Raw genomic sequence first — 14,958 nt, 5'->3', positions numbered from 1 at the left:
ATATATATATATATATATATATATATATATATATACACATGTATTTACATAGTACATATATATGACTAATAATAATTTATATATATATATATATATATACATGCACACACATATATACATGTATTCATTTTGTGTAATAGAGCTACTGCTTTTTAAATAATAAGTTATGTTAAGCCTAAAGGAAAATAAAATTATCCCTTTGGCTACGTGACTCCTTTCTCTTTGACTTTAGGAAATTTATTTAAGACAAACAATTGTGAGCTTAGCCACAATCATTTTTAAGTTCCCAGTTGGAAAAACTACTTGCATTTACGCAGAGCTTGAGAATTCTGCCTAACTCTACAATTGCATCTATTTCTAGTTAATCTCTAGTCTCTGTGATTGAGGAAAAACTCAATATACTGGAAATATTTGATTGATGAAACAGCAAACTACATTAAACTGTCTATAAACAGTCTCTAGGAGGGGGATACTGACTTTTTCTTGGGACTTCCATTAGTTTAAATCTTCTGCTCCAATTTTTATAAGCTGAATGGATCTCCTTGATTATCTTCCTCTTCTATCACACTTCAATATTATCTTTGTTCCTCACAGATGTTCTGGAAAAGCATATATTCCAGGTTCTAGATTCTTCATTCTATCCAACTTGGTACTTTTATACAGGGCATAGAAGGAATTACCACACCCCTAGACAACTTGAACAGGCCTCTTTTGTGAAGTCATTTCACTTAATTCAATAGATACAAAGACTTTTCCTACTGTATTTGAAATCTTTTCATTGATTGAGGCATATTCTCATAAATAAAATGGATTGAAGTAGTTTTTTTTCCCCTATACTTAAATACAATCCTTCTCACATAAACACATACACACAGAAGTAACACTACACTGCCCTTTTCCCACAACATTTAACCAGCAGAGAACAGTGGACTAACACTTGGGGAGCTTGGGAATTCTTTTTTGTAGAGTTCTGATTCTTTAAGTGACATTGGGGCTGTGCATTTATGTTTGGAATCAGTGGCTACTCAATGAAAAGCATTTGTTCTGTTGTCCTCTTTTCATTAAAATATCATATGATTGTAGATTTCAGTCTGGAAGGGATTTTGGAGTCCAACCTTTATCCAAACTCACAATTTTACTGAAAACTGAATCCAAGAGATATTCAGTCACTTGCCCAATTTCACATAGCTAGAAAGTGGCAGAGTTTGAAGCAAACTGAAGTCCTTTGATTCCCACCATGCATTTGCAAGCGACAAGTTGATTTGAGTGTATTGAAACATGACAAGCATTCATTTTTGCGATGTTTTTCAATGGTGGCTAAGAGAGTGAGATAATCTTTTCAAAGAATTTCAGGACCCATTGGGTCATGAATCATTAGGGTTATGAATATGTGAAATAACGGGAAGGAAAAGGTCCAGTAGAATGTGATAGGAAAATCATGAGTTTCTTATTCCTTCTGACATCCCAATAAATGTATATCATATGCTCCCTGTGTGGAATTAACTCTCTAAAACCATGAACTAAACTCAGACCATCACTAGAATAAGTGGCCTTGCAGGGACTATTTATATTAACTGACAATTTCTCTAGCATCAAGATTGCCAACAGTTGCTCTCTATTTGGCTTATCTGTCCCCTGACTAATTTTAAAATCTTTGTTGCAGAAGAGCTTTTCTACTTTGGAAACTCAACTTTTCAAGGCCCTCAAAAGCAGGTAGCAACACTTTGTTGTTAACCTATTCAATATTCACCAAACCCCTTAACAGAGGTGGGTGTCTCAGGTTTTGTTTATACAAGCTACAAAATTGATATAGAATCTAAGAGGAATAAGAAAGCTTAGATTTTATCTTCTTAAACATACTACTCAATGCAGAAATCCTCTCTACAAAATTATATTTATTTTTGTACTTCCAATAATGAAGGTCTGACTCAAAAAGCATTTAATTCCATCAATGCCAGAATCTGATTTGCTAATTCTTTCTATTGCACCAAAATCAGAGGTTCTGTTTTACCAAGAAAAACTTTATGCAATGGTGAACTCAGCACCAACTTTAGTGCCAAGAATATTTGGATTCAGTTTCTGCTATTCATACCTACTCTCTATGTGAGCTTGGGAAAGCCACCTCATAGTGCCTTAGCTAAATCCTAAACACTGTAAATCATAGATAAGTCATTGATATGTAGTATAAAGTGAGTTACCATGCCAGTAGTTTCCTATGTCAGTGTCCAGACCAATCAATCAACAGTACATTTTACCCTTTGACTATAATTTTACCCATTGGAGTGTATAATACAAGCCCAATCAGTCTTCTGTCCTAAAGCCCTTTAGATATTTCACATCGGCTACCATACTTCCTCCGAGTCTTTTTTCTTCTCAGACTAAATATTCCTAGTTTTTTTAACCTTTGTTCTTTAAATGTAGTTATGACATCCTTCATCAACTCATGTAATATTTCTTTTCTATAGCCCCTAAATTTTATATTCCTCTTAAAATTGAGTGGCCAGTTTGAGAACCATACTCTAGATGGGACGGAACTGATGAATCCAAAGGACAGGGAGATTATCCTTACTCTTCCTCTAGACATTTCATTGATACCTAATAGCAAGTAAGCTTTTCAACAAGCAAATCACATTCTGGAGTCATTCAGTAATTTACTCAATAGTCATTCACTAATTAATTAATAGCTATAAAGCTTTACATAGTGCATTTGAAATCTTTGCTTGATTGAAGTCTCATTCAAAGTGCAGAATCAAGTGCAGAAATACTAGAAATAACAATGTACAGAATATTTTGCTTGGCACTGAGAAATATAAAGATAGAGAAGACAGAACTTGACCTCATACATCTGAGAAATGGGAAAAGACATAATTTACACAAGTTGATACATGATATTAAACAATCCATGTGGTAGAAAAATATGGAACAAAGTTGGATATAATGTTTCAGGAAGTCATTAATAACAAGGAGATCATGACATCTAGGTAGAGATGACATTTGGGTCAGACTACAATAAATGTATAGGTAAAGGGATGAAATGAAGCATTCTAAATACAGATAATAGTTTGAATAAAGACATGGAAGTAAGTTTGCATTGTTATTTCAGTCAATGAGAACATATTGAATCTTTTTTTTTTGGGGGGGAACCCAATCTGATTTCATATCACTTTCTTCTACCTTTACTCCAACTTATTATTGCTTATTTTGTTTTATCATATGGGCTCATCATTATATTTTCAAATCCAGACCTTAATATCAATTTATTAATCCTCCTCGATTTTGTGTTTAGAAATTTAAAGTCATCCAATCAGTGTCACAATTCAAGTTTTTAATAAAAATGACCATGTAACAGAAAAGAGCTAAGTGGAGAATTGTGTAACAGAACACTAGCAACTTCTCTACAGGTAGATATTTAACAGCTGATTAACCCATTTATGCACAATTATTCAACAGCCACCAACTTACCTTTCTATACTATTACTTTATGACAATTTTTCTCTTTTACCACTTTGGATATAATAAGAGGCTTTATCTAATGCCTTGATGAAATCCAGATTCACTACATCTACTACGTATTTCAATTTTCTGGTCCAATAATACAAAATGACCAAAGATCCTAAATTAATTTAAATTCCCATATCTTGTTCCTAGTAGTTCCTAGTACTTACCACTTCATTTTTTTTTCAATTTTTTAAGAGCTCAATACATCTCTTTATCAGTCCTGGAATTTTTCTACTTTTCTATATCAAGTTCATTGTTTTATAGATTTTGGAATTCTTTACATTTTGAGGAGCAGGATATCTTTTGTTATATGCTATTGTGTCTTTCTTTTTACCCATGATTCCTTATTTATTACTGACAATGGTTGAAAACTTTTATCTCCAAGTTTTTCAGGATATCTTGATATAAATTATAACATTTTATCAACCCATTTAATTTAAAACAGCTCTATTCTTTCTTGTTATCTCTTCATGTATCTTGGCCTTCAATTTGTCCCATAACATGTGAAAGGTATTATGATTATGACTATTTCAGACACCACTAGGGAGATCAGGATACTAAAGATGAAAACTACTGCTTTCAGGGATGAGTCTTTTGTATTTTCCTTCACTCGTAGTGATTCCATGAGCAGCACTTGGCAAAGGTATATAATGTGACTCAAGGAAAGCCCTTCCCATTCTAAAAGATTCTGGTAAAGAAGAATAAGAGGGAGGAAACTGTTTTGTCTATTGTTTATCCTTAGTTTTTGAACAGAATCCATGTCCTCACTGACTGCTATCTTGACTCTTATGTATATTGAATTTAAGTAAGACAGAGTTGTACAACATCATCAATTTCACTCTCTCTTCCAGTCATCAAAGTCTAGTGGCAAGACACAAGTCAAGATGACTGGCAATGCCCTGGGATGCAGGGGATGTCATTGGAAAGCTCCACATTCTCCCCAGGGCTGAACAAACTATTTCATCTGTTCTTCTGGGAAATTCTTTACATGTGTGGAGTCAGGCATTCCTCTCGCCGATCTCATTGCTGGATTTGAGATCTGTTGATTAATCTCAAGCTGGTTTAGTATTGTGTTGAGATATGGGTTGCTCACTGTCAGCAGTGAAGGCTGGCAGGATGAACTGATCTGTCTCTGAAGTGTCATTACATTTTTTCATTGTGTTTGGATTGAGATGAAAGGAAGATTGTTACTTGAAAGAAATAGCAGTTCAATAAAAACAAATGTGGGGGGTGAGCAAGAGCAACTTAATCTTCCTGTAAAGATCATAAGATTCTCAAATACACCATCATGGTTAGACATTTTTGCACCATACTTCTTAACTTGAAGACAGAAAAGAACAACACAAAATATAAACCGAGTATCCTGTTGTCTCATATCATTGTGTTATGCTCAGAAGATAAACTTTAAAAAATTTTTCTTTCTCCTCTGGATGTAGGTTTTAAAAAATACAATCCTTTTCCAATAGAGAAATTATCTACCACTAGAAAAGTGAACTAAACTTTTTTTTGTCCTTAGTACTTTGAAAAACATCAGCACATTCTGTGCTTAAATCTTTTTGACAGCATTTGTGTATTCCTTTATTCCTCTACTATTTTGTGCATATCTTTCAAGTTGCTTCTACTCATCTTTTAAAAATCTGAGGTCTGTAGAGAGCTCCCTTTGCAGATACATGATTTTCTCTAGCTATACTTTCCTTATCATTGTCATGAGCATTGTTATCAGATTTTCAGAATTTTGTTAGTTGGCTGGTTAAAGCTGGTTGGACTTAAGTGGACAAATCCTAAAGGTCTATGTTTTTGTTTTTTTTTTCATTAAATTGCTCTATCAACTTGATTGAAATTGAAATTGTTCATTTTAGGGTAACATTCTTTATGAGTTTCTCATTGATTGGTTAGTTAAACTGGACTGAAAAGTAGATATAGGATCAGGCTGATAGAATATTGTTGAATTTAGTTTTCTTGAGGGAATCATAACTTTAGAATATATGCCCTTGAAGGGAAGAAGTTAATTGTGTTTAGTGTGTATCACTGTGGTTTCTCAGTAAATGCAGAGATGTTGGCTCCCTTATCAATATAAATGGTATTAATGAACATTTACTTAATTTAGTCAATGCAAATCTTGGTAGGAAATTATTTGATACCATTAGAAAAAAAAATCACCAAACCTATGTTGTATTGTGGCCTACAATGAGACAATTCTGTGACTTTTCAATAGAGACAATGCTTTAAATCTACCTTATTGTTCACTGTGATTAAAATGTATTTTATTTTGTGTTCTGAAAAATGTCAAAACATTTTATTGTTTTTCCTAAAATCTGCTTACTGGTGATATAATAAAAATATATTTTTATATGTTTATAATACTTTCTGAAAAAGTATTTTTTGAAGAACTACATCATTCTGTTTTTTAAAGATTCTATGCTGGTTTGGATTTCCATCCTTTTGTGTCCCTCTAGGGCATTTTAAAAAAAAGCACATTGTACATTATACTTATAACATTATTTTGCTTTTATAGGAACATAAATAAAGTTGTTTTCAGAGAAAATTCTATAAGCACATCCAGCTTGACTAAGATCAATTATTCCAACTCTGTTGGGTAGTTATATAACTTAATAGAATGTATTTGTTTCCAGATTAATTTATGTTACTCCTAAAGATTTCTATCAAGAAGCCAATTGCTTTCTCTTCTTTTAGTCTAGGCTTATAGCTTTAAATCTGGGTGGAACTTCTGAGTTATCACCCTTCAATTTACAGATGAGGTGTGAAGGATGACCTTGTTTGAAGAAGTGTTGGCCATTGAATCTTATTTCTTAGAGATCTTTATTATATATAAAACATTATATATAAAACAAATAATTATATTATTTTCATGGTCTGTAAGAAACTATTTTTCTGTCTGACAATACCTCCTGTTTTGTTTCTTTTGGGGTAGCTATAAGTAATATTCATACGTACATACACACACGTATGTATAGATATGTATAAATATATACATGAATGACCCTGAGCACACATATGTATATTTATAGATACACACATTTATTGTAACTATACACACATTGTAGGAACTTTGAATTCTTCTAAGCCGTCTCCTTGTAACAATATATAAACTTTTAACATTTAAGAAAAAATAAATTGGAAATAGGTCCCTGGAGCAGAAGACATAATTCCCTAATATATGAAGGTCATTCTGGACTAAAGTTTTCCCCTGATAATGAGATGAGTATATAAAGAAAATATCAGAAATTTCATTTTGATTGAAAATTGAAATCAGGTAGAGTTGAACTGAAATACAGGCCTATTGATTACATATCCTAAGATCTTTCATCACATGTCCTTGATGCCTTCATATATAATTTATTCATAACTCTATTCATATTTGTGCTTAGGAAGAAATCACTCATTTAAGAAGATAACTAAGGAAAGAGAAATATTATGCATTTTAAGCACATAGAATCCCAGATATTTGAATTTGGAAGAGTCACATGAGGTTGTTTAGTCCATTCAATAACTGAGCAAGAGTCTCCTTTGCAACTAACCAGAGAAGTGATCCTCCAATCTTGACTTGTAGACTTCCAGTGGCAGAGAACTCACAACTTCTTGGGCGTTTTTTTCATTTGGAGAAAGTTCTAATTGTTAGAATGTTGTTTGTTTCCTATTTTTATTCATCTGTCCTTATTCTTCTGTCTTAAGCCATATAGATCAAATCTAATCCATCTTCCATGTGACTAGCCTATAAATACCTTAAGGAAACTATTGAATCCCTCCTGAGCCTCCCATTCTTCAGGTTAATCATTTCTATATATTGAATGAATTCTTATAAAACCTGAACTCAATATCTCTCAACATAGTAGTTGCCCTCAATTGCAAAAAAAGGAGCAATATATAGAAACTACAGAGAATTGGATTAAGGCAAGTCTAAAGAAAAAACAAAACAAAAGCTAATAATTAGGACAATTAAAATGGATTGGACTTGACTGGAAGGTACTGTGTTTCTCCTTACTTGGAGTTTCAAAGCAAAGAATATATGGCTATTTGTCAAATAGTCCAATCCATTTTAATTGTTCCTATTGTTAGAAAGCTTTTGTTTTGCTTTGTTTTGTTTCTGTGTTGTTATATAAAGGATATTTATTTATCAATACATTGGGGAAAGTGACCTCTTCTAACTCAATGACTCTATGACTCTTATGTCTTTTCATACAGGTTATATTCCATCTATATGTAAAATGATTCTGTGGAGTCCATTTTCTCTACCATTTTGGACTCTTCTGAAAGCCTTTACATAAAGTTAGAATGGTTCTTGGAGTAATTTGAGCCTTGCACATGACAATATACTCTATTGTAGTCATTCATATGAATGTGAGCTGTCCCAATCTATGTGATAAACATAGATATGTAAATATATAAACTTTTAACATTTAAGAAAAAAATAAATTGGAAATAGGTCCCTGGAGCATAAGACATAATTCCCTAATATATGAGGGTCATTCTGGACTAAAGATTTCCCCTGGTAGTGAGATGAGTATATAAAGAAAATATCAGAAATTTCACTTTGATTGAAAATTGAAATTAGGTAGAGTTGAAATGAAATACAGGCCTATTGATTACATATCCTAAGATCTTCCATCACATGTCCTTGATAGCTTCATTCACAATTTATTCATACCTATTTTGCTTACTTCTCTCCATAATTCTTGATAGTTTTGTGCTCCTTCACCACATGAATGTTTGGGGCAGAATATGGGCAGCAACCAGATGAATTTTCCCAACATTCCTTTATAAACAACTTTAAAATAATGCCTCAACTTGAATTCTGGTGTAGTAGAGTCAATGGAATATCAGGGTTAAACATTGGTGAAACATTTTTTTTTTCAGTACAAGACAATTTTGGAGGATGGTAAGAGAAATCTGTGATACTTGGAGAGCTGGAGTTCAGCATCACAGTATCAGCAGCAGGTCGTAGAGGAGGCTGAAACTGTTGGGACAGCAGGATCAGGGGCTCTTAGCCCAGAGATGGTAAGTGTGTTGAACAGCTGCTCAGAGATTACTGGCACCGGTAGCAGCTGGTACTAATTGCAAACTCTACTGTCCATACATGGTTCTGGGTCTCAGTTTCAGAGAAGAGAGGAGTACTTCTGATGAGTAACAAGGAAGGAGGAATCCTTATTACAGTTCCAATGTAGAAAGGAGCAGTTGTACATGTGATTGAAGAAGAATAGGGAACTTGGTCACAGCTCTAAGATGAAAAGGAACTCTAGCATTTGTGGTTGCAGTGAAGCAGGGACACTTCTGGATAAAGGCCAGCACAGACCACCAGTGCAGTGACTACAAGTCTCCCAAGATCATATTACCTTAGGACTACTACCAGAACAACATTAAGAATAACATGAAAAAATCTGAGCTGGGGACAGTGTCTTCCTGTGACTATATGAGTAAAACCCAACCATAACATAAAGTTCAAATTCAATAAATGGTCTAGAAAAATGAGCAAACAAACAAAAAAAAGAACTTGTCCATAAAAAATATAGTATCAAGGAAGACCAAGACATAAACTTAGAAGTTAATAACATGAAAACAGCTATAAACAAAGCTTCAGAGAAAAAAATGTTAATTGGACACAAACCTCAAAAACTTCCTAGAAGAGTTAAAGAAAGAGGTAATAATGGTAGAGTAAAAATTAAGAAAAAAATGAGAGTAATGGAAGAAAATTATGAAAACAGAATTAGCAATTTGGTAAAAGAAGAATAGAGAATACTGAAGAAAATAACAGCTTAAAAAACAGAATTGGTTAAATGGAAAAGAAGTACAAAAGTTAACTGAAGAAAATTATTCATTAGAGATTAGAATTTTGTGGAAGCAGAGGCTAATGACTCCATGACACATCAAGAAACAATAAGACAAAGTCAAAAGAATGGGGAAAAAAAATAGAAGAAAATGTAAAATATGTCATTGGAAAAACAATTGACTTGGAAAATAGTTTGAGAAAAAAACTGCTTGTTTTATTCCATAAATTAAAAATAAAATAAAAATTGTTAAAAGAACCTAGTGATCATATTATAAGAATTTATAAGGAAATATTACCAGATATCTTGGATATAGAGCATGAAACAGAAATGAAATAAATAAAACAATGACAGAAAAACTCCTGACAGAAATCTCAAAATGCAAACTCTCTAGAATATTGTAGAAAAATTCCAGAATTCCTAGGCCAAGGAGAAAATAATTCACATAACCTGTAAGAAACAATTAAAAAAATGTGCAGCCATAGTCAGTGTCACACCAGATTTAGCAGTTTCTGTGTTAAAAGGATGGAGTACTTAGAGTATAATATTCCAAAAGGCAAAAGAGTTAAGATTATAATCAAGGATGATATTGTTAGCAAAACTATGGATATTAGTTAGTCAAAAAATGGATATTCAATGAAGGAAAGGACTTTCAAACATTTCTAAAGGAAAGAATTTGATATTCAAACAGAAAGCTCAAGAAAAGTCTAAAAGGGTAAACATGTTATCAAAAGAGATTCAATACATTTAAACTGTTTCTATTAGAATAGAAGATGAGACTCATAAAATCTAAGAACTTTTTAATTATTAGTACAGTTAGAAGGCCTCTACATGGACAGAATGCATGAATATGAATAAATTATGTTGGGATAATCTCCAAAACAAAAACCAAACAAACAAAAGATTAAGGGGTAAAAAAGTGAGATACTTTGGAAGAAGGGGGAAAAGAAAAATAGAGTAGGGAAAATTTTGTCACACAAAAGAAGCTTGTAAGAAAGAGTTTGTCTGGTGGAGGGGAAAATGAGGGGTTAGTATGATAGGCAATAATTGAATCTCACTGTTATTGGAATTGGTTTAAAAAGGAAATAATATGCATCTATTTATCTGTATATATCTATATATCTATATCTATATATACACATATATGCAAACATACATACAAACATATATACACATATTCAGTAGAGTGTAGAAATCTATCTTACTTGATAAGGAAATAAGAAGAAAGGGAGAAGAAATATGGGAGAGAAGATGATAAAAAATAGGGAAGATTAAAGGAGGTGCGGCTCAAAAGCAAAATAGACTTTTAAAGAGAGAGAGAGAGAGAGAGAGAGAGAGAGAGAGAGAGAGAGAGAGAGAGAGAGAGAGAGAGAGAGAGAGAGAGAGAGAGAGAGAGAGAGAGAGAGAAACAGAAGAAACAGAAGAAACTTGAATGGAAGGAAATACACAGTTAGTAATCACAACTAGGAATGGGATGACCTCATCCATCAAATGGAAAGAGATAGAAACCAGAATTTAACAATATGTTTATAAGAGACACACTTGAAACAGAAACATACATACAAAGCAAAAAGATCTGATTAAAAGAGATAATAGGAACACCATACTTTGATGAAAAGTACCAAAAACATGGAGTAATAATTTTTTATGCTTCAATTTATATTCAGACTTACAATCGATTCCTTCTCTGGGTATAGATAAGATTTTTCATCATAAATTCATCAGAATAGTCATGAATACTTTGTACTGTTGAGAATAGCAAAGTCATTCACAGCTGGTCATCCCAGAACATTAACAGATTTCTTTTTGCAATGTTTCTCTAATAAAGGCCTCATTTCTAAATATGTAGGGAAGTAAGTCAAATTTCTAAAAAATAATACCCATTTTCCAATTGATAAATGGTAAAAAGATATGAACAGAAAGTTTTCAGAAGAAAATATCAAAGCTCTTTAAAGTCATGTGAAAAGATACCCTAAAATCACTATAAAAATGCAGATGAAAATAGCTCTGAGGCACTACTTCATACTTTTTTTTTTTTTTTTTTTTTGAAATGACAGATGCTAGAGGGGATAAGGGAAAATAGGTACACTGGTGGTACTGTGAACCAGTTTTACCTTTCTGAAGAACAATTTGAAACTATGCCCAAAGGTCTATAAAACTATGGATACTCTTTGACCCATTGATACCATTATGTTTTGCATGATTTCACATGTATAATTAATTGCTCTCTATTTCCTTGTCTTCTCAGCAGATGGGGCAGAGATAGGAGAGAGAATTTGGAACTCAAACAAGTTTCAAAAATGTTATCTGAAGATTTTCTTGCTTTTTCTTTAGCTTTAGTCTTTATTATATGATTGATTTTTGGTCTGTCTCTAGAGTTTGAATGTTTATCACTGGAAAGAAAAAGAGTTGAGATGCTTTGTATAAATTAGAAATTCCTTTTCAGTATTAAATTTATTTTCCTTATACATATTTCTGAAATCCACTGGTGTGCTGAAACTATAGAATCATTGATTGTCAGAGTTGGAAGGGATATTAGAGGCCATTGAGTTCAACATATAATAAAGTAAAGATCTCCTCTCTAGAGTGACTAGAAAGTAGTCATCTAGCTTCTGATTGGAAATCTCCATTGATACAACTTCTTCCTGTGGAAGCCAATTTCACTTGGTTAGTTCTAATTATCATAGAAATTTCTCTTATATTCAATCAGACCTAACAAACATTTATCAAAAAGCCCTCTTCTGTTTAAGATTCTGTGCCACATACTGAGAATCAAAGTTAACAAGGGAAATAATTCTTGCCCTCAAGAATTTCTAGGATAAAGCAAGCTTGAATCTTCTCCCTTGCAACTTTCACCCATGCCTACCATTTTGCCCAGTGGGTCTAAGTAGAACAAGTTGAATCTCTCTTCTTTGAGATATTGTACCAAAGGCTTTGATGGATTGCTCATCTGGTAAATACTACCCATCCTATCTAGCTGGAATTTCAGGATTGCCTCAAAAATGGTAAATTAAATTCAGCTTTCCCTTGTGGTTATTGGATTTGTATTTTAGCTTAATGCTTTCCTCTTTTTTTCTCTTGAGCTACAAACTCTAAGAATTGCAGAATAATAAATCAGTGAGTTTTGTGCCCAGAATAATATTTTATTTGAACTCTTTCTTCATATGCTTTCTCCTTATTTTATTCAGAAGTTTCTTTTCCAGAAGTCAAATGTGATATAATCCAACCTTGTGCTTTTGTCTATTTTTCCCCATGAAGTCATTTTTAGTATAGATTAGTGAAGAAAGGAAAATAGAAAGTAAAAAAAAAAAAAAAAACAAAACAAAAACAGTATTCTTTAATTACATTTGTAAATTTACTTAAGATAATCATAAGACAAAAACCCCTGTATTTTATAAAATTTTAAACTTTCTCTCCTTTGCTAATAACACCCTTCACTGAAAACTTCAATTAATAAAGAATTTACCATTTTAGATTTTATTTAGTAGTTAGTGAAATTTTCTACTTTGTTAAATTGCTGTTTAGAAGAAAAATCCTCCAGAAATTAAATTTACACAAGAAGAATATAAAAAAATCCTTCACTACATTAGGATAAGAACAAATCTATAAAAATAAAAAGCACAAATTATAGGAATCAGTGGGCCTGGGTTCTAATGTAGCTCAAATTCATACTACTACCCATATGAGCTTAGGAACAATATATTATGCTTCTAGGCCTCAGTTTCCCTTTTGAGGACATATAAAGATTGAGCTCATAGTTTAGTAGAAAGTTCTAGTCCTTGCAACTTATTGTAGACAAACTACTGAACTTTGCTGAGCCTCATTTCTGTAAAATGTCCATGCTACTAGAACTTGTGTAACCTACTTTTGGGGGATGTTAAGAAAGTGTTTTGTAAATCTTGAAGGATAGAAACGTGAGTCACTGTTATTCCTTTCAGCTCCAAATTCTCTGATGTTATGGTCTGATGGATACTAGTATCACTTATTGATTTATGTATTCAGTATGTAATGGGTATTATTTAAGTTCCTCACAATGAACTAAATACAAGTACTGTTTGGGAGTAGATGAGACAAGGATAACTGACAGATGATAGAGCTACTCAATTCTTTTTCTTCTCTTTTCTTTGCCAAGGATGATGATTTATAATGGAATGAGATCAGGCCAAGCAGGGTAGTCTTTGGATAGCACATCTAACTTCATCAATGGGGACAAACTTAACGGTGAAATTGTTTAGGTGACAAATTATTTTGACCTGGCTCTATTGACTTAATAGAGTTAAGACCCTATCATTAGATACTGAATAATAAATCAAATTTTTTTTGGTCCTGCCACTTTTCAAATAGCAAAGAAGTCTAAGTAGTCTCAAGCTGGCTTGTTATGAGGTCATGAATTTACTTTAGGAAGTGCCCGAGAAAGATGTGAGTCACATTTGCACTTCTGGAGAGCTATAAGTGGGATTGACCTTTACCTTTTGTTCTTTCCTTCATATATTCTGAATTGTAGACAATATTCTTTCTATTTGACTATCAAAGACTAAATCATGGAGATAATGATTCAGATATTTTCTTTTTAAAATGAAATTTTATTTTTTCAAATAAGAATTTCTTTTCCTATTCTCTTCCCTCAGCAAAACAAAAGCTTTGTAATAAATATGTGTACTTAAGCAAAATGAATACCAAACCTATATATCTTGTTCTATATCCAGAGTCTATCTCCTTTCTATTATAAAATGGGGAACCTCCTTTATCATCAGTACTTTTAAATGCTGGTTGATCTTTGCCTTGATCAGGATTTTTAAGTCATTAAAAGTTGTCTAGTTTTGCATTAAGTTAGACTTTAAAACCCAATTTTTGATAGAAGCAGATGCATTTCACTATATCCCATGTTTTTCCCCAAACTATCCTTCTGGGCTTTGGATTTTTCTCTATCTTACCTCTTATGTTATCTTACTTATTTATAGTCATAGCATTATGGTAGGGGAAGTAGAGTCCATATGTTAGGTAAATAGAAGGAAGAAGTCATCCTCTACTCAACTACCAAATTGTTATTCCTAAGGCACACGTCTGACCAATGATCTCTGCTGTTTACAAAGCTTCAGTGGTCCTATTGTCTCTAAGATAAAATATAAACTCTTTTGTTTGCCATTTGAAGCCATTCACAATTTGGATCCAGTCTCTCTCTGCCAATTGATTTTATATTCCCCCTTTTTATGTACCTTATGGACCAGCTACTTTGGTTTGCTTGTTCTTCTCCATACATAATATTCTATCTTTCATCTCCATGAATATATCTTTTTCTCCTTTCTACCTCATAGAATACTTTGCTTCCATTAAAGTTCAGTTGAAATCTGAGCTCTGACACAAGACATATTCTGATACCCCCAATTACTATTGCCCTACCCTGAGAAATGATATTGTACATATTGTATATTTGCCTTTTTCTGCTCAAGTTGTTCTGCTATTGGAAAATATAGGCTCCTAGATGTCAAGGACTTTTTTGGGGGAGTAATCCTAGTACCTAGCATTGACCTTGACATAAAACAGACTTTTTAAAATGGAATATTGTTTTTGTTTATCTTTCATTCTTGAAGAGAACCATGACATTAGGGAAGTGGCACCATGACATACAAGTGAATTGGATTTAAGTGATGGAGGGCTGGGCAAAGTCAACTGCCTC

At 32.8% G+C, this 14,958-nt stretch overlaps 1 long non-coding RNA gene across 1 annotated transcript in view; it reads left to right on the top strand.

Annotated features, from left to right (window-relative positions):
* Positions 1-14,958, top strand: part of LOC141553812 (uncharacterized) — a 121,720-nt gene that overhangs the window by 20,744 nt on the left and 86,018 nt on the right. Inside the window, exon 2 of the long non-coding RNA XR_012485653.1 lies at positions 8,374-8,514. This is a non-coding gene — a long non-coding RNA (uncharacterized LOC141553812). The remainder of the gene's footprint in view (positions 1-8,373; positions 8,515-14,958) is intronic.

This window comes from Sminthopsis crassicaudata, chromosome 2, assembly GCF_048593235.1.
Source record: "Sminthopsis crassicaudata isolate SCR6 chromosome 2, ASM4859323v1, whole genome shotgun sequence".
NCBI classification, from domain to species: domain Eukaryota; kingdom Metazoa; phylum Chordata; class Mammalia; order Dasyuromorphia; family Dasyuridae; genus Sminthopsis; species Sminthopsis crassicaudata.
This window is presented reverse-complemented; position numbering and strand designations above follow the sequence as displayed.